Source organism: Pseudophryne corroboree, chromosome 1 (assembly GCF_028390025.1).
Source record: "Pseudophryne corroboree isolate aPseCor3 chromosome 1, aPseCor3.hap2, whole genome shotgun sequence".
NCBI lineage: Eukaryota > Metazoa > Chordata > Amphibia > Anura > Myobatrachidae > Pseudophryne > Pseudophryne corroboree.
In genome coordinates, this window is record NC_086444.1 from 380,232,729 (window position 1) to 380,253,331 (window position 20,603).

Sequence of the window (20,603 nt, forward strand, 5' to 3'; positions counted from 1 at the left end):
GAGTAAATAAGCACCAAGGTGGTTGTCTAAGTAAATTTACAAGACGTGTTCGCTTTGTGTAGCAGAGATTTATGAATACTTCAGCAGTGTTGACCTTAAAGATCTTGCCTAATTACAGCTGCAAAGAACAAGTTCTGATCAAATCCTGATCTTTATAATTGCTGATTCTGCAAAAAAGAAATCTACTGTTTCACCATAATACGTGATTCACTTGTATAGTTTTGTGGTTTCATTTTCTACAATGGGAATTTCAGGCACCAATATTTTACAGCTGGGTAGTTTATATACTTTTGATATTGTTCCTTCAATTTGTTTATGCCAATAATAACCTAGTATCATAAAAAGACAGTACAAATGACAAATGTTAGCCAAGAGGGAGAATTAGCTTTGGAAGGTTTCCTTAATTGCTTGTTAGGAAAAAATGGATGGGGAATTGCTAGCATCAATTTAAATAACTTTCATCTAATGAGAGATGTTTTTTGTTAAGTTTAATGTGCAATGGATAGCCCCATAAATCAGTGTGCATTCTTTATGTCTGTATGATTTGGCTTTTATTTTATTCAGAGCAAATTACATAAAGCAAAGCATTTTTACATATCATAATATATGGGTTTAGGTAAATAGTTGAACAGGCTATAAAAATATGCTGTGCAAACAAATAAAAAAAAATAGATTTCTCAGAAGTTACTGCATGGGACCCAACACTGTTATATATTATATTTCTGCATTTACAGCTTGAGACTCATTCAAGAAAGTTGGTGCTGCAGAAGTGTTAAAGCATATTTTAATATCTCTGTATTTGCAAATGAGGGCCTTATTCAGGTTTTTAGCCAACCAAAAAAGTTAGCAATTGGCCAAAACTATGTTGCACTGCAGGTGGGGCAGATGTAACATGTGCAGAGAGATTTAGATTTGTGTACAGTGTGTTCAAACTGAAAACTAAGGGGGTCAATCTGAGTTGATCACTCGCTGCCGTTTTTTGCAGAGCAGCGAACAGGTTACTACTGCGCATGCGTATGCACCGCAATGCGCAGGCGAGTCGTACGGCTACAAAGCAGATCATTGTTGAGTGATGGATTTAATGAAGAATCCATTTGCACAGCCAATCGCAAGGGGATTGACAGGAAGAGGGCAATTGTGGGTGTCAACTGACCGTTTTCTCGGAGTGGTGTGGTGAACGCAGGCGTTTCCAGACGTTTGGAAGGCGGATGCCTGACATCAATTTCAGGACCTGCAAAGCTGGATTTATCGCACAGAGTAAGTAACTCTTACCCTGGTCTTGTTCTACACAAAACTTTTTTTTGCATAGCAGGGCTGCATAAGCGATCGCAGCCTTGCTATGCAAAAATACACTCCCCCATAGGTGGCGTCTAGTTGATAACATGGGCTGCAAAAAGTCATGGCATGCGATCAACTCAGAATGACCCCCTAAATTACAGTGTAGAAATTAAGCAGCCAGTATTTACTGTGCACAGAAACAATTATATCATAATTGTACAGAGCTGCTGATTGGTTGATGGGGCCACTTCTCCACTGGCTCACTTCTCCGCTCTTATCACTGCTTAGTAAATGTCCTCCTTAATGGCATACTGTAGGATGAACAAACCTGAGCAGTTGACATTATAGCCAGGGACATGCAGTGTCTAATGGCAATCAGTTCTCAATTGGTCAGCGCAGAACTGCTGCAAACTGACCAATCAAAATGTCTGTATTTATTCCCATGGAGTATGCCTTCAAGTAACCTCTCAAGCGACGCAGTACCCGGAGGAGCAGTACCATTGTATACCAACGTGAACCCTTACATTTTGTTAGTAAAAAATAGTTCAATGAGGGTGTGGCAGGGTGTTTTTATTTAAAAAAATATTACAATGTTCGGTGTATGGCTCCTGTCTTTTTTTTTTTTTTTTACAGAGCAAGCTTGCACTTATGGTTTGACAACTGCTATCATGCCTGGATAGTCTTGCTGGAAACTGTATTTCACCTTTCAAAGAATTATTTTATTTAACCATTTAATACACTATTACCTCACAATCAAAGGGTAGTTGTCATTGGTGAGGGAGGACTCCATTTTCTACAAGTCCCTACTTGCCTAGAGATTCCAGCTCGGGACTAACCCATTGAGAGCTGGCTGCAGTTAAGGCCAGAGGATTGCGCACTGGGGGGTCATTCCGACCCGTTCGTATGCAGCGGTTTGTCGCTGCGTTGCGAACGGGTCCGGAATGCGCTTGCGTGGCGGCCACACTGCGCATGCGCGACATTGCCTGGCGACAGGGGTCGCTGGGTTACGTTGCATCCTACAAAAAAAGCGGTCACAGAGCCGACCGCAATAAGATTGACAGACAGAAGGCGTTCCTGGGTGGATACGGACCGTTGGCTGACATTTTTGGGGAGTGGATAAGAAAACGCAGGCGTGTACAGGAGAATGGAGGGCGGATATCTGACGTCAAAGCCGGCTCCAGCATCATAGAGATCGTCACACAGGGTAAGTATGTCTAGGGCTGGTCTTGTTTTACTTGATTTTTTGAATTTTTTTTAGCTTAGCAGGGCTGCACAAGCAATCACAGTCCTGCTAAGCTAAAATACACTCCCCCATGGGCGTGTACTAGTTGAGAACAGCAGCAGCAAAAAGTTGCTGGTTGCGATCAACTCGGAATGACCACCTGTGTGTTCCCCTGCTATAACATCTGTTCCTTAATGCTGGATATTGCAAAATGTGCAGTTTTCCTCCATTCCCCAATAGCAGCCTAGGATTAGAGGCCCAATGCTGGTTAATTTTTTTTTATTTCACAACTTTTTAAAGTAGAAATGAGCGGTTTGGACTCATAAATCCAGCACAAAAAAACGAATTTAGTGTTACTGAGTAGTACCGAGTCATGACTTGACTCTGCGCCAAAATTTGACCTTGTAAAGAGGCAAAATGCTTGAAACAGCTTCTGCAACTATTGACTGAGAGTAGAGATGAACGAGTTCGGTTCTCAGAGAACAGAACCCCCGAACTTCACAATCCAAGCAGGGAGGGGTGCATTGAAAATAAATGTAGACTGACCCTGTCCTGTATGCTATAAAAATACAGGGGTGCTGTGAAAATAAAGGGGCACTGTTCTGTGTGCTGTAATAATAAAGGGGTGCTGTCTTATGAAATGGAGAACAAAAATTTGGAGGAAAAAATAGTGAAAGATCAGGAACCACTTCCAGTTCCCAGTAGTAGTGCTGAAGCTGTTGCTGCCACCAGTCATGACATTGGCAATGCAATTTCATCAACGTTGTCTGCTAAGGCCAAAGCCCAATGTCATAGAGGGCATGTAAAATCCAAGAAGCAAAAATTAATAATCAGAAAAAAAAAGAAATTATCCGATAAGATACGTAAAACTGACAATATTCCATTCACCACACGAAGTGGCAAGGATAGGCTAAGGCCTTGGCCAGGGCCGGATTAAGGCTCCAGGGGGCCTGGGGTACTTTAGACAAGGGGGGACCCTGAGGACTACATATAGTGTATATAGGAAGGGGAGGTTGCTTACATGTTTATGTGTGTATATATATATATATATATATATATATATAAAAAAATAAAAGTATAAGCAGAAAGCTGTTGGAGGCAGTAACAAAATATAGCACATATTCAAAAGACAATTAGCGTATGCATACACTGTAGAAAAACAATATCACACTGTAGTGATCAGCTAGACTCAGAGGCTTGGGCATTGTGTCTAGTCTGTGAGGCTGTGTATAATCTGCCTGTCACAAAATGAGGTATATCAGATAATCCTAAACCCTACAGTACTACAAGAAAAAAACTGTTAACATACAAACAAAGCATACCTACATCCAATTAGCATACATACACACAAAACATACATATACACACCTTACATACATACAGACACACACACACACACCATTCCTACAAAAACACACATACTGTAGCATACACACACACACACACACACACACACACACACTACATGCCTACATACACACAGCATACCTACAAAAGCACACACACCACTAACCAATTTAACAGAAGAGTAGAGGAGGAGATTCTGCTGCCGGAGTCCATGTGATTTAAACACAGGAATTGCTGCTGCTGCACATGCTCAGCAGCTCCTTCCACTGTGAGTTATGTGTCTCTGTTGATCAGAGCTCTGTGTGAGGAGCATTCACGGCAGCTCATTAGTGCCTCTGGATGTCCTTGCCGGTTGCAGAGATGGAGAGTAGGCTGTCTCCGTCTCTGAAACACACAATTCGCCTGCAGGAGGAAAGCTTGCGCCACTGCCACCAATGGTTGAACTTCATAAACAAAAAACATGCAAAACTGCCAGTGAGTGCTTGATGGCAGGCACGGGGGGGGGGGGGGGGGGGACTTAGATTTGGGGGGCCCAGGGTAATGTATCCCTTTGGCTCCCCCCCTTAATCTGGCTCTGGCCTTGGCCTATGTTCATGACTTGTGGTTCAGCATCTCATGAAGATGGAAGCCCTCCTCCTTCTTGAAAAATAAAAAAAAATAAAGCATGTTAAAGCACAGGAATAAACAACTGTGCATTCAGAGATATCACAAATCCCCAAGGAGAGTCCGAGTGTGTCCGTGGTTGCGATGTCTAGGCCTGACATTTCTAAGTACAAAAAGAAAGAGTGGAGGACTGCGCTTATCTCTGCCTCACTCGATATGTTGAAGCTGCTATGGAGATAAAAGGGGGGAGGAGTCCACTATCCTCTCCGTTACTTAAAATATACAAAGAAAAAGGGGTATATCTCCCAGCGCTAAATGATATCAAATGAGTCCTATATACTTTTGACTATACGATCAAACTATTAAGCATCAATCATCACGGAAATATTCAATAAATTTATTTTATTGACAGGGTAAAAAAAGCCAACTACCATATATTATCTCTTACACTCAATTTTAAAATACTAAAAATAATTACAGTGGTTCCTAATACCGGTATACTGAAATTAAACAAAACGACAAGACAAAACAAACACAGAACATATATATTCAGTGATACGCTATCCTTAGCGATTTACTCACTGTAGCCAAATAGTTCTTAGATGTTTTTATAATTGTAATAAAATCATGAAGTTCCAGGAGTGAGGCAAGTTTCCACCAGATGAAGCTATTGTACCAGAATCAGTCTTAGTATAAAGTACATTCAGGCCAGTAACTCTTGAGTCCAATATATATTCTTATCCCAGTTTTACCACATGGAGAGTCACTTACTTTTGTGTCTCGGAGAGACAAACGACGGGTGTCTGCCGGCAGACAATGGATCGGCGTCTCTGCAATCTACTAGTTTCGCCTGCTGAGGCAGGCGAAACTAGTAGATTGCAGAGACGCCGATCCATTGTCTGCCGGCAGACACCCGTCGTTTGTTTCTCCGTGACACAAAAGTAAGTGACTGATGAGCATGATGAGAATGGTCATCAATAATCCTCCCCACACTCTTCATAACCCTTGCCCGATAGATATCCTTGACTGTCAGAAGATTTGTCCCTATGATTTTTCAGCAGACCTTACAGCCCGCTGTGGGCACAGAGGTTAGCATTGCTTCCTCCCACAGTCCTACTTATAGTATAAAATTATTTTTGGTAGTAGAGTGGTAAGCTCCACTAGCTGCACAGTCCTACTTCGTACTGTACTGAGCCCACCCGAACTCAACTTGCCCGATCCAGAGCTGCTGTGGGGGCTTAGGAGAAGCTGCTAAAACATCTAAGGGGCTGCTTTATTTAAAAATAAATGGACAATTCCCTCTTGAACCTCTTTTTTTCTTTGCATTATGTACTCTTTGGGGCCTAGTTTTTAAAACTGCCATCCTTTCACTGCAGTGTCACTCCTAGATGGGCCAGGTTTGTGCCACACACTTGTGTCGCTTAACTTAGTCATCCAGCTACCTTGGTGCAACCTTTTGGCCTAAAAACAATATTGTGAGGTGTGAGGTGTTCAGAATAGAGTGGAAAAGAGTTGAAATTAATGTAATTGAGGTTAATAATACTGTAAAAAATAATACTGTTAATAATACTGTAAAAATAAAAACAAATTCTGTGATTTTAGATGTTTTTGGCAAAACCAATCCAGATCCAAAACATGAATGGAGATCCAGATCCAAAACATAAAACCTGAAAAGTGTCCACCGCACAGCGCTAACTGAGAGTGCAATTTTATATTTTCACCTTCATTCTGCCAGGATGCATTTTTTAAACAAAGTCCTAAATGCAACTGTCCCATAAATCTGTGTGCTCATGTTTTTATTACCTTTTAGAGCACTGTGAGAAAGCTCATCAGCCCTTTTTCACACTACAGATGTGTCTTATTACATCTTTGCTCATAGTGCGGCATTCAAGCCTCCCTGTTGCAGCATGTCATGGCGTGGCATCCGTACGGTATGTCTCAAGAGAATCCACGCCATGCAATACACAGTTTAGCCACTAGGTTGTGAATGCTCTATGGACGAAAACTACAGTACTGAAAATAATATTGTGTCAGTGGACGGTGATCCCTGATAAGCTGGCCAATCACATTCAGGCAGTCTAAACAGTCACTCGGCTCAGCTTGCATTGGATTCTAAACCATTACTGACCTTGTAGTGTACCTTACTGTAACAGTGACACATACTGTCATTGCTACAGTATCTGAGAGGGCTTTTCCCACAAGAAGCAAATGTTGTGCATTATTATAATTTTAGAAATGTAGAAGGTTAAAAACTTGGTAGACCATACATTGCTGATGGATCAAACATGGCATCTGGGTAAGTGTTATAATGGAGAGGAGGCTTAAAACTGTGTATCATATTATGAATTGGCTGTATGGGACTCATTTCTGTTAAGGGATCAGGCAGTTTATCACTAACAATAGACAAATAAATTACTTTAATAATTTATGTATTTCTGTGTTGCCATCTCTTGAAGAATGTTTACCAACAGGGACTACCTATCAGCTATGACATGGCCACTTGCTGAAATAACACTTTCATTCACAGCTACAGTATAGCAAAGTCAGGCATTCTGAAGGTGATGTAGCTCTAGTTTTTTTCCTTTTCCAATTTTTTGGGCCACTGAACAGCTTCCAATTAAATAATTTCCTGATTAAATGGATTTGGGTTGGAGCAGATTTGTACTTCTTCTGAAGCTGTAAAAGGTTTTGGACTACAACATTTGCAAATGGAAGACACTGTCTTGGTGTTTTCACATACTTAAAGTTTCTGTCATATTCAATTCCATACATTTATATATTATCATGGAATTTTTGACCTGCTTATCAAATGGAACATTCCATAAGTGGTACTCTTTTGATATATGACTGTCAAAGTTTGGTGTTGAATCCAAGGCTACATTCATTGCAGAATTCTCTAGATCATTCATGGTGGTATGTTCTTTTTTTTTTCCCTTCTCCATGAATTTGTCCATCAAATCTTGTGCTTGGTAGTTGTTTTCTGCAAGTTGCCCTCCCGATATGTTACCTATCCATTGTTTGTAATTGTTGTTGGATGCATAATATATAAGACCACCTACCACTCTTATCATAATGCTCTGGACACTGCCAAACAAACATATTTTCAATCTCTCATCTCTGCTCAAGCCTCTAACCCCAAGCGACTTTTTAATAGATTTAAATCACTTCTTGTCCCTCCCTCACCTAACCCACCAGCCACTGTCAGTGCACAAGATCTTGCTTCCTATTTCAAGGCAACAAGAATTGGGGGAAAAATCTGCACTCTCTAATTTATAGACTAATCAAGTGAAATAAATCACTCACATAGACCCCAATATCATTTTGATTTAATATACATAAATTATTGGGGGTGCTACCTAAGACAACCAATTAGTAACACATGTTAAAGAAAGAAGAGAATGGGGTTGTACTGGTAAGGTGCACAAAGGAGAATTATAATTAAAATATAACTTTTATTATATCATTAAGAGCCGTGAATCGGTCAGCAAGGCGAAATATATGGTTAAAATGACAGATAGAATTTAGAAAGATCAAGTGCTCTAAGATAGAAAAGTGATAAGATTTAAAATGTGTCCACTCCGATGAATACAGAAACTACCAATGAAATTTAATTAAAATACCATTGACAGATGTATCTGTTGTATGTACCTATAAATAGATAGTAGAGCCTCAGTTAGTGGCTAACTGCTAACTTTCAGCTCCCAGTGTCCTCTATAATGTAGATGTTATTATGAAATTCTTATTCTGAGTCAAATACTCAACCATATTGGTAGTTTCTGTATTCATCAGAGTGGACACATTTAAAATCTTATCACTTTTCTATCTTAGAGCACTTGATCTTTCTAAATTCTATCTGTCATTTTAACCATGGCCCTCATTCCGAGTTGTTCGCTCGGTATTTTTCATCGCATCGCAATGAAAATCCGCTTAGTACGCATGCGCAATGTTCGCACTGCGACTGCGCCAAGTAACTTTGCTATGTAGAAAGTAATTTTACTCACGGCTTTTTCATCGCTCCGGCGATCGTAATGTGATTGACAGGAAATGGGTGTTACTGGGCGGAAACACGGCGTTTCAGGGGCGTGTGGCTGAAAACGCTACCGTTTCCGGAAAAAACGCAGGAGTGGCCGGAGAAACGGTGGGAGTGCCTGGGCGAACGCTGGGTGTGTTTGTGACGTCAACCAGGAACGACAAGCACTGAACTGATCGCACAGGCAGAGTAAGTCTGAAGCTACTCCAAAACTGCTACGAGGTTTGTGATCGCAATTTTGCGATTACTTCGGTCGCACTTTTAAGAAGCTAAGATACACTCCCAGTAGGCGGCGGCTTAGCGTGTGTAACTCTGCTAAATTCGCATTGCGACCGATCAACTCGGAATGAGGGCCCATATATTTTGCCTTGCTGACCGATTCACGGCTCTTAATGATATAATAAAAGTTATATTTTAATTATAATTCTCCTTTGTGCACCTTACCAGTACAACCCCATTCTCTTCGTTCTTTAACATGTGTTCCTATTTCAAGGACAAGATTGACAAGATCCGAAATGAAATGGTATGCTTTTCCACAGCAAGTGACCTGCTCAATTCCCTGCCTGAACCCTCTAACACCTTCTCTTCCTTTGATCCTACAAATGAAGATGAAGTATCTGCACTCTTTTCATCTGCCTACTCTAATACCTCTCCCCTTGACTCTATACCCTCACAAATTAGTAAAGCTCTGTCTACTGTGCTCATCCCAACCTTAACGAAAATCTGTAATCTCTCCCTGTCTACTGGTATCTTTCCTTCTCTATACAAGCATGCAGTGATTACTCCCATTCTGAAAAAACAAAACTCTGACCCGAACTATCTCTCTAACTACCGTCCCATCTCTCAGCTCCCATGCCCCTCCAAGCTACTTGAGAGACTTGCCTACACTCGCCTCACACACTTTCTTATCTCGCACAGCCTACTGGACCCACTTCAGTCAGGATTTCGTGCCCAACACTCCACAGAGACAGCACTGACTAAGGTAGTGAATGATTTGGTCACTGCTAAATCTAAAGGACATTACTCTCTACTTATTCTCCTTGATCTCTCTGCTGCTTTTGACACTGTTGACCACTCTCTTCTCATACAAACACTACAATCCCTAGGTATTCAGGACACAGCCCTTTCTTGGTTCTCATCCTACCTATTTAATCGCTCCTTCAGTGTTCGTTTCTCTGATTCCACCTCTCCTTCGCTACCTCTCTCAGTTGGAGTACTGCAAGGCTCAGTCCTAGGTCCTCTGCTTTTCTCTATCTATACCACATCTCTTGGCAAACTAATCAACTCTTTCGGATTTCAGTACCATCTGTATGCGGATGGATACTCAAATCTACCTATCCTCCCCTGATTTGTCACCATCTGTATTGGGCCGTGTCACTGAATGCCTTTCTGCCATTTCATCTTGGATGACATCTCGCCACCTCAAACTTAATATTTCCAAAACAGAATTAATTATATTTCCACCGGCCAATAGTAGTTTCCAACCTGATATCTCTATCACTGTTGAGAACTCGGCAATCACCCCTACCCCACAAGCTCGCTGCCTAGGTGTCATTCTTGACTCTGAACTGTCCTTTGTTACCCACATTCAATCTGTCTCAAGATCATGTTACATACATTATTATTTATTATTACCAGTTATTTATATACATCTAAGAAACATATCCAAAATACGACCATATCTTACACAAGACACAGCAAAACCTCTAATCCATGCTCTCATTATCTCCCGCATTGATTATTGTAATAGTCTCCTGACCGGTCTTCCCAAACATAGGCTCTCACCACTACAATCCATTTTGAATGCAGCTGCGAGGCTAATCTTCCTTGCCAGACGTTCATCGTCTGCAGATCCGCTCTGTTAGTCCCTCCATTGGTTACCGGTATTCTACCATATTAAATATAAAATACTTTTACTCACATACAAGGCTATTAACCAAACTGCACCAACATACATCTCTTCACTCATCTCAAAATATCTCCCTACCCTACCTCTCCGCTCTGCACAAGATCTACATCTCTCATCCACACGCATTACTTGTTCACACTCAAAATTACAGGACTTTATCCGGGCTTCACCCACTCTGTGGAATGCCCTCACACGCACAGTAAGACTCGCCTCTAGTCTCCAAACCTTTAAATGTTCCCTGAAAACTCACCTCTTCAGACAAGCCATTCAAATTCCAGACCCACCGACATAACCTTCAGTGCTTCCCTATCTAAGTACATCCTCTGTAGAGTATTCATAACATCACATATCTTGTCTTTCTTTAGTCTCACACCCTCCTGACACTTGGCCAATTTTGTGGGGTATCATCATACAACCCATTAAGAACCTAGCAATCTGGTGGACCATTATGCAATAGATAGCATCTATCCTTGTGTATCTATGCCTGTTTCCCTATAGATTGTAAGCTTGCGAGCAGGGCCTTCCTACCTCTGTCTGTCTGTTTTTACCCAGTTTTGTTCTATTACTGTTGTTCTAATTGTAAAGCGCAACGGAATATGCTGCGCTATATAAGAAACTGTTAATAAATAAATAAATAATAATATCTGAGAAGTCTATTTCTTTCTTGGTTTAAAAGTTTATGTGGTTAGCGATAATATAATTGAAGGTCTTCAAGTTGTTTCCATATTATGATCATGTCATTGATGTACTGTGCCCACAGAAGAATTTCCTCTACAAATGTTATTATTCCAAATGGCTTCCTCTTAAGTTAACAGAAATGTATTTCAATTTAAAAACTGAGACAGACAAAAAAGACATCTTCAGAGTCACAGCAGGCCACACAGGACTAGAATTAAGGAACAATCAGAAGTCATATTTCAGATACTAACAAGAACAGATCAGGAGCCCAGCTAATACCTACAGCTAATGCTTACTGAGCAGGAAGATATAATCAGTACAAATGAAATGGCAAGGCAACTATTTAAAGGCTGGGTATCAAATTAAGTGGCATCTGAATTCCAGACTGCTGGTAATGCATATTCAGCAGCACCAGAGACAGTTAAGCAGAGAAGAAAAGCAGCCTGTGTATCCTAGGCAACCTGCACAGGTACTTGACTGGTTCCAAAACCAATCAAACCAGGGCGTTTTGGTTATGGGATTTAAGCTCACTTTAAGGGACCTATTCACTGATCCGAAAATCTCTAGATGTATTTTCATTGCTTCTTCAGTAGCGGTGAAACGTTGTACTGCTGAGTCTAAGCTTGGCAGTGCTACTGTGCATGCGTGAAATCTGGTGGAAGGAGCTTGACAGTGGCAGAGGGATCCATCTTCACAATCAGTACTCCTTCCCATAGGGAAGGAGTCGTGTACAAGGACGAACACCATCTGGAGATGTAAAATGTTTCCGCAGTCAAGCTTCGAAAACTTAGGTCCCCATACCAGTGTATGGAGATAGCGAGCCAGGTCAGAAGTAAAATGTAAGTAGGAGATATCCATGATATCTCCTGCATTACCTTCTTAATGAATGGCAGTGACACTTAATTTATACAGAAGTAGGTGAAAATGTTAGTCTTCATCTGCTTCTGTATAATTTAGGTGATGATGAAAGGTGGCCATACACTGTACAATTACCGGATCGGACTGATAATTATACAGTGTATGGCTGAAACTGAGCAGCAATTTCCACTCTGTCAGGCATGAGAAATGTTTTAACATGCCCAAAAGATGTGATAATTGCTGCTGGGATCTATTAGTAGACACATAAATCAGTGACTGGCAATGTTAGGTAACTGGTCTACAGGTATACAGTATGTGTGATGGTGAATTTTATGTAATGGTATATGGCTAGCATAACAGACTGCCTGTGCATAACTGGAAAAAATGTTAACCCAACAATCAGAACATGTGACTTAATAATACCTTATGTGCAGAATATGCAAATGAAGACTAATAATTAATATACTTATCTACATAAATAACATGTAACTTTGGAGAGTGTTATCTGTATTAAAAATATCACAACATTGGTGCAATATGAAAATCAGTTGTTTGGATGGGTCTGGTATAAAATCCTGATGGTCAGATCCCGGTGGTCAGGAGACCGATGCCAGAATCCTGACATTAAGGCATCAAATTCCCTCGTGGGCTCACTGCACTTGCCATGATTCAGGCTCGGTGGCGAGCTTCGCTTCGCTCACCACTCTATTATATTCACCCTTGGGTGGTGGCGTGGACCCACCACCCGAGTGGGAATACTGAGCAGCGGTCGGAATTCCGACCTCCAGCATTTCTCTTGCTGACAGGATTCTGGCATCTGTGTTTTGACCGCCAGGATCCATCATTCGGAAAATTAATTGCGTCCCGTTTGGATTATGTGTGGCGGGCACTTTTCGTGTTTTGTGCTTTGGTTTTGGATCTGGATCCCTGCTCATGTTTTGGATCTGGATTGTTTTTTCCAAAACCACCCTTTCGGGTTTTGGTTTTGGAACAGGATGATTTTTGAAAAAAACATAAAAAAAGCTAAAATCACAGAATCTGGGGGTAATTTTAATCCTACGGTATTATTAACCTCAATAACATTCATTTCCACTGATTTCCAGTCTATTCTGAACACCTCACACCTCACAATATTGTTTTTAGACCAAAAGGTTGCACCAAGGTCGCTGGGTGACTAAGTTAAGCAACACAAGAGGACGGCACAAACACCTGGCCCATCTAGTAGTGGCACTACAGTGGCAGACAGGATGGCAGTTTTAAAAACTAGGCCCCAAAGATCACGTCATGCAAAGAAAAAAAAGAGGTGAACCGAGGTAGTTGGATGACTAAGCTAAGTGACACAAGTGTGCGGCAAAAACACCTGGCACATCTAGGAGTGGCACTGCAGTGGCAGACAGGATGGCAGTTTTAAAAACTAGGCCCAAAGAGCACATCATGAAAAGAAAAAAAAGAGGTGCACTGAGGTCTCTGGGTGACTAAGCTAAGCGACACAAGTTTGATCCCGCCTGCTGCATTTTCCCTGAAAATGCTCAGTTGCCACCCACAAACAGCCTTTTCCTGTCAATCTCCTTGCGATTGCCCGTGCAAATGGATTTTTCACACCATCCCATCGCATGGTGCCAAAACCCGTTGCATCTGTGCGACGCGTCTGCGCAGAGCAGTGCATATGCATGCGCATTTTGGATCTGATCGCCCGCTGTGTCTAAACGCACAGCAGCAATCAGATCTGAATTACCCCCATAGTCTGTCTTGAGAATGCATTGCTGATTTTGTTTATCAACACACTGGGGCAGATGTATTAACCTGGATAGGGCATAAGGAAATTATAAACCAGTGATAAATACAAGATGATACACACACCAGCCAATCAGCTCCAATATGTAAATTAACAGTTAGGAGCTGATTGGCTGGTGCGTGTATCACCTAGAGATGAGCGCCTGAAATTTTTCGGGTTTTGTGTTTTGGTTTTGGGTTCGGTTCCGCGGCCGTGTTTTGGGTTCGAACGCGTTTTGGCAAAACCTCACCGAATTTTTTTTGTCGGATTCGGGTGTGTTTTGGATTCGGGTGTTTTTTTCAAAAAACACTAAAAAACAGCTTAAATCATAGAATTTGGGGGTCATTTTGATCCCAAAGTATTATTAACCTCAAAAACCATAATTTACACTCATTTTCAGTCTATTCTGAATACCTCACACCTCACAATATTATTTTTAGTCCTAAAATTTGCACCGAGGTCGCTGTGTGAGTAAGATAAGCGACCCTAGTGGCCGACACAAACACCGGGCCCATCTAGGAGTGGCACTGCAGTGTCACGCAGGATGTCCCTTCCAAAAAACCCTCCCCAAACAGCACATGACGCAAAGAAAAAAAGAGGCGCAATGAGGTAGCTGTGTGAGTAAGATTAGCGACCCTAGTGGCCGACACAAACACCGGGCCCATCTAGGAGTGGCACTGCAGTGTCACGCAGGATGGCCCTTCCAAAAAACCCTCCCCAAACAGCACATGACGCAAAGAAAAAAAGAGGCGCAATGAGGTAGCTGTGTGAGTAAGATTAGCGACCCTAGTGGCCGACACAAACACCGGGCCCATCTAGGAGTGGCACTGCAGTGTCACGCAGGATGTCCCTTCCAAAAAACCCTCCCCAAGCAGCACATGACGCAAAGAAAAAAAGAGGCGCAATGAGGTAGCTGTGTGAGTAAGATTAGCGACCCTAGTGGCCGACACAAACACCGGGCCCATCTAGGAGTGGCACTGCAGTGTCACGCAGGATGTCCCTTCCAAAAAACCCTCCCCAATCAGCACATGATGCAAAGAAAAAGAAAAGAAAAAAGAGGTGCAAGATGGAATTGTCCTTGGGCCCTCCCACCCACCCTTATGTTGTATAAACAAAACAGGACATGCACACTTTAACCAACCCATCATTTCAGTGACAGGGTCTGCCACACGACTGTGACTGATATGACGGGTTGGTTTGGACCCCCCCCCAAAAAAGAAGCAATTAATCTCTCCTTGCACAAACTGGCTCTACAGAGGCAAGATGTCCACCTCATCTTCACCCTCCGATATATCACCGTGTACATCCCCCTCCTCACAGATTATCAATTCGTCCCCACTGGAATCCACCATCTCAGCTCCCTGTGTACTTTGTGGAGGCAATTGCTGCTGGTCAATGTCTCCGCGGAGGAATTGATTATAATTCATTTTAATGAACATCATCTTCTCCACATTTTCTGGATGTAACCTCGTACGCCGATTGCTGACAAGGTGAGCGGCGGCACTAAACACTCTTTCGGAGTACACACTTGTGGGAGGGCAACTTAGGTAGAATAAAGCCAGTTTGTGCAAGGGCCTCCAAATTGCCTCTTTTTCCTGCCAGTATAAGTACGGACTGTGTGACGTGCCTACTTGGATGCGGTCACTCATATAATCCTCCACCATTCTATCAATGTTGAGAGAATCATATGCAGTGACTGTAGACGACATGTCCGTAATCGTTGTCAGGTCCTTCAGTCCGGACCAGATGTCAGCATCAGCAGTCGCTCCAGACTGCCCTGCATCACCGCCAGCGGGTGGGCTCGGAATTCTGAGCCTTTTCCTCGCACCCCCAGTTGCGGGAGAATGTGAAGGAGGAGATGTTGACAGGTCGCGTTCCGCTTGACTTGACAATTTTGTCACCAGCAGGTCTTTCAACCCCAGCAGACCTGTGTCTGCCGGAAAGAGAGATCCAAGGTAGGCTTTAAATCTAGGATCGAGCACGGTGGCCAAAATGTAGTGCTCTGATTTCAACAGATTGACCACCCGTGAATCCTTGTTAAGCGAATTAAGGGCTGCATCCACAAGTCCCACATGCCTAGCGGAATCGCTCCCTTTTAGCTCCTTCTTCAATGCCTCCAGCTTCTTCTGCAAAAGCCTGATGAGGGGAATGACCTGACTCAGGCTGGCAGTGTCTGAACTGACTTCACGTGTGGCAAGTTCAAAGGGCATCAGAACCTTGCACAACGTTGAAATCATTCTCCACTGCACTTGAGACAGGTGCATTCCACCTCCTATATCGTGCTCAATTGTATAGGCTTGAATGGCCTTTTGCTGCTCCTCCAACCTCTGAAGCATATAGAGGGTTGAATTCCACCTCGTTACCACTTCTTGCTTCAGATGATGGCAGGGCAGGTTCAGTAGTTTTTGGTGGTGCTCCAGTCTTCTGTACGTGGTGCCTGTACGCCGAAAGTGTCCCGCAATTTTTCTGGCCACCGACAGCATCTCTTGCACGCCCCTGTCATTTTTTAAAAAATTCTGCACCACCAAATTCAAGGTATGTGCAAAACATGGGACGTGCTGGAATTTGCCCATATTTAATGCACACACAATATTGCTGGCGTTGTCCGATGCCACAAATCCACAGGAGAGTCCAATTGGGGTAAGCCATTCCGCGATGATCTTCCTCAGTTGCCGTAAGAGGTTTTCAGCTGTGTGCGTATTCTGGAAAGCGGTGATACAAAGCGTAGCCTGCCTAGGAAAGAGTTGGCGTTTGCGAGATGCTGCTACTGGTGCCGCCGCTGCTGTTCTTGCGGCGGGAGTCCATACATCTACCCAGTGGGCTGTCACAGTCATATAGTCCTGACCCTGCCCTGCTCCACTTGTCCACATGTCCGTGGTTAAGTGGACATTGGGTACAACTGCATTTTTTAGGACACTGGTGAGTCTTTTTCTGACGTCCGTGTACATTCTCGGTATCGCCTGCCTAGAGAAGTGGAACCTAGATGGTATTTGGTAACGGGGGCACACTGCCTCAATAAATTGTCTAGTTCCCTGTGAACTAACGGCGGATACCGGACGCACGTCTAACACCAACATAGTTGTCAAGGACTCAGTTATCCGCTTTGCAGTAGGATGACTGCTGTGATATTTCATCTTCCTCGCAAAGGACTGTTGAACAGTCAATTGCTTACTGGAAGTAGTACAAGTGGGCTTACGACTTCCCCTCTGGGATGACCATCGACTCCCAGCGGCAACAACAGCAGCGCCAGCAGCAGTAGGCGTTACACGCAAGGATGCATCGGAGGAATCCCAGGCAGGAGAGGACTCGTCAGAATTGCCAGTGACATGGCCTGCAGGACTATTGGCATTCCTGGGAAAGGAGGAAATTGACACTGAGGGAGTTGGTGGGGTGGTTTGCGTGAGCTTGGTTACAAGAGGAAGGGATTTACTGGTCAGTGGACTGCTTCCGCTGTCACCCAAAGTTTTTGAACTTGTCACTGACTTATTATGAATGCGCTGCAGGTGACGTATAAGGGAGGATGTTCCGAGGTGGTTAACGTCCTTACCCCTACTTATTACAGCTTGACAAAGGGAACACACGGCTTGACACCTGTTGTCCGCATTTCTGGTGAAATACCTCCACACCGAAGAGCTGATTTTTTTGGTATTTTCACCTGGCATGTCAACGGCCATATTCCTCCCACGGACAACAGGTGTCTCCCCGGGTGCCTGACTTAAACAAACCACCTCACCATCAGAATCCTCCTGGTCAATTTCCTCCCCAGCGCCAGCAACACCCATATCCTCCTCATCCTGGTGTACTTCAACACTGACATCTTCAATCTGACTATCAGGAACTGGACTGCGGGTGCTCCTTCCAGCACTTGCAGGGGGCGTGCAAATGGTGGAAGGCGCATGCTCTTCACGTCCAGTGTTGGGAAGGTCAGGCATCGCAACCGACACAATTGGACTCTCCTTGTGGATTTGGGATTTCGAAGAATGCACAGTTCTTTGCTGTGCTGCTTTTGCCAGCTTGAGTCTTTTCATTTTTCTAGCGAGAGGCTGAGTGCTTCCATCCTCATGTGAAGCTGAACCACTAGCCATGAACATAGGCCAGGGCCTCAGCCGTTCCTTGCCACTCCGTGTGGTAAATGGCATATTGGCAAGTTTACGCTTCTCCTCCGACAATTTTATTTTAGGTTTTGGAGTCCTTTTTTTACTGATATTTGGTGTTTTGGATTTGACATGCTCTGTACTATGACATTGGGCATCGGCCTTGGCAGACGACGTTGCTGGCATTTCATCGTCTCGGCCATGACTAGTGGCAGCAGCTTCAGCACGAGGTGGAAGTGGATCTTGATCTTTCCCTAATTTTGGAACCTCAACATTTTTGTTCTCCATATTTTAATAGGCACAACTAAAAGGCACCTCAGGTAAACAATGGAGATGGATGGATTGGATACTAGTATACAATTATGGACGGGCTGCCGAGTGCCGACACAGAGGTAGCCACAGCCGTGAACTACTGCACTGTACTGTGTCTGCTGCTAATATATAGACTGGTTGATAAAGAGATAGTATACTCGTAACTAGTATGTATGTATAAAGAAAGAAAAAAAAACCACGGTTAGGTGGTATATACAATTATGGACGGGCTGCCGAGTGCCTACACAGAGGTAGCCACAGCCGTGAACTACCGCACTGTACTGTGTCTGCTGCTAATATATAGACTGGTTGATAAAGAGATAGTATACTCGTAACTAGTATGTATGTATAAAGAAAGAAAAAAAAACCACGGTTAGGTGGTATATACAATTATGGACGGGCTGCCGAGTGCCGACACAGAGGTAGCCACAGCCATGAACTACCGCACTGTACTGTGTCTGCTGCTAATATATAGACTGGTTGATAAAGAGATAGTATACTCGTAACTAGTATGTATGTATAAAGAAAGAAAAAAAAAACACGGTTAGGTGGTATATACAATTATGGACGGGCTGCCGAGTGCCGACACAGAGGTAGCCACAGCCGTGAACTACCGCACTGTACTGTGTCTGCTGCTAATATATAGACTGGTTGATAAAGAGATAGTATACTCGTAACTAGTATGTATGTATAAAGAAAGAAAAAAAAACCACGGTTAGGTGGTATATACAATTATGGACGGGCTGCGGAGTGCCGACACAGAGGTAGCCACAGCCGTGAACTACCGCACTGTACTGTGTCTGCTGCTAATATAGACTGGTTGATAAAGAGATAGTATACTCGTAACTAGTATGTATGTATAAAGAAAGAAAAAAAAACCACGGTTAGGTGGTATATACAATTATGGACGGGCTGCCGAGTGCCGACACAGAGGTAGCCACAGCCGTGAACTACCGCACTGTACTGTGTCTGCTGCTAATATATAGACTGGTTGATAAAGAGATAGTATACTCGTAACTAGTATGTATGTATAAAGAAAGAAAAAAAAAACACGGTTAGGTGGTATATACAATTATGGACGGGCTGCCGAGTGCCGACACAGAGGTAGCCACAGCCGTGAACTACCGCACTGTACTGTGTCTGCTGCTAATATAGACTGGTTGATAAAGAGATAGTATACTCGTAACTAGTATGTATGTATAAAGAAAGAAAAAAAAACCACGGTTAGGTGGTATATACAATTATGGACGGGCTGCCGAGTGCCGACACAGAGGTAGCCACAGCCGTGAACTACCGCACTGTACTGTGTCTGCTGCTAATATATAGACTGGTTGATAAAGAGATAGTATACTCGTAACTAGTATGTATGTATAAAGAAAGAAAAAAAAACCACGGTTAGGTGGTATATACAATTATGGACGGGCTGCCGAGTGCCGACACAGAGGTAGCCACAGCCGTGAACTACCGCACTGTACTGTGTCTGCTGCTAATATAGACTGGTTGATAAAGAGATAGTATACTCGTAACTAGTATGTATGTATAAAGAAAGAAAAAAAAACCACGGTTAGGTGGTATATACAATTATGGACGGGCTGCCGAGTGCCGACACAGAGGTAGCCACAGCCGTGAACTACCGCACTGTACTGTGTCTGCTGCTAATATAGACTGGTTGATAAAGAGATAGTATACTACTAATATTATATATACTGGTGGTCAGGTCACTGGTCACTAGTCACACTGGCAGTGGCACTCCTGCAGCAAAAGTGTGCACTGTTTAATTTTAATATAATATTATGTACTCCTGGCTCCTGCTATAACCTATAACTGGCACTGCAGTAGTGCTCCCCAGTCTCCCCCACAATTATAAGCTGTGTGAGCTGAGCAGTCAGACAGATATATAATATATATAGATGATGCAGCACACTGGCCTGAGCCTGAGCAGTGCACACAGATATGGTATGTGACTGACTGAGTCACTGTGTGTATCGCTTTTTTCAGGCAGAGAACGGATATATTAAATAAACTGCACTGTGTGTCTGGTGGTCACTCACTATATAATATATTATGTACTCCTGGCTCCTGCTATAACCTATAACTGGCACTGCAGTAGTGCTCCCCAGTCTCCCCCACAATTATAAGCTGTGTGAGCTGAGCAGTCAGACAGATATATATAATATTATATATAGATAATAGATGATGCAGCACACTGGCCTGAGCCTGAGCAGTGCACACAGATATGGTATGTGACTGAGTCACTGTGTGCTGTGTATCGCTTTTTTCAGGCAGAGAACGGATTATAAAGTAAACTGCACTGTCCTCACTAGTAAACTCTCTCCACTCAGTCTCTACACTTCTACAGTAACAGTACTCCTCCTAGTCAGCTCCAGTAAATCTCTCTCAGTCTCTTATAATCTAAATGGAGAGGACGCCAGCCACGTCCTCTCCCTATCAATCTCAATGCACGTGTGAAAATGGCGGCGACGCGCGGCTCCTTATAT